Below are 1,370 nucleotides of genomic sequence, written 5' to 3' on the forward strand. Positions count from 1 at the left end.
TTCTGGACACACCCACCATCGGGAACATCCTCCCTGCATCTCCCCTGCCCAGTCCTGTTAGAATTTTATAAGTCTCTCTGAGATACCCCCTCATTTGTCCGAACTCCAGCAAAATCAATCCCAACCCAGTTAATGTCTCCTCATACGTCAGTCCCGCCATCTCTAGAATCAGCCTGGTAAACCTTCACTGCACTCCCTCGAGAGCAAGAGCATCCTTCCTCAGAAAAGGAGACCAAAACTGCCCACAATATTCCAGGTGTGGTCTCAGAAAGGACCTGTATAACTGCAACAACACGTCCCTGCTCCTGTACTCGAAACGTCTCGCAATGAAGGCCAACATACCATTTACCTTCTTTACTGCCTGCTGTACCTGCATGCTTACCTTCAGCGACTGGTGTACAAGGACACCCAGGTCCCACTGCACACTCCCCTCTCCCAATGTACAGCCATTCAGGTAGTAATTTGCTGCCTTGTTTTTGCTTCTGAAGTGAATAACCTCACGTTTATCCACATTATACTGCATCTGCCATTGATTTGCCCTCTCACCCAACCTGCCCAGATCATGCTGAAGGATCTCTGCATCCTCGTCATAGTTCACCCTCCCACTCTTTGCTTCCTCTCTGCCAACCAGTTTTCTATCCATCTCAATACACTTCCCCCAACCCCATATGCTTTAAACTTGCACAATAATCTCTTAAGTGGGACTTTGTCAAATGCTTTCTGAAAGTCCAAATATACTACATCGACTGGCTCTCCCGTGTCAACTCTACTAGTTACATCTTCATAGAATTCCAACAGGTTTGTCAAGCAGTTTGCAGCATTCTGTACCCACTTTTGTGTCTTTTCTCCAACACCTGTTTCCAAAACTACCAATAGTGGGATTTCCATTCAAGTGTATCAAATCATATAGCACAGAAACAGACCCTTTGATCCAACTCGTCCATGCCGACCAGCTATCCTAAATTAATCCAATCCCATTTGCCAGCATTGGTCCATATCCCTCTAAACCCTTCCTATTCATATATCCATCCAGATGCCTTTTAAATGTTGTAATTGTACCAACCTCCACCACTTCCTCTGGCAGCTCATTCCATACACGCACCACCCTCTGTGTGAAAATGTCGCCCCTCAGGTCCCTTTTATATCTCTTCCCTCTCACCTTAAACCTATGCCCCTCTACTTTTGGACTTGCCTACCCTGGGGAAAAGACCATGGTTGCTTACCCTATGCATTTGCCTGCATTTGGCCCACATCCCTCTAAACCTTTCCTATTCATGTACCTGTCCAAATGTCTTTTAAATGTTGTAACTGTACCTATATCCAGGGCTCGCATCCCGCCTGCTGTACCGGCTCGTTCCTCGCCCCGATCC

The sequence above is a fragment of the Rhincodon typus genome, chromosome 41 (genome assembly GCF_021869965.1).
Source record: "Rhincodon typus isolate 14 chromosome 41, sRhiTyp1.1, whole genome shotgun sequence".
NCBI classification, from domain to species: Eukaryota; Metazoa; Chordata; class Chondrichthyes; order Orectolobiformes; family Rhincodontidae; genus Rhincodon; species Rhincodon typus.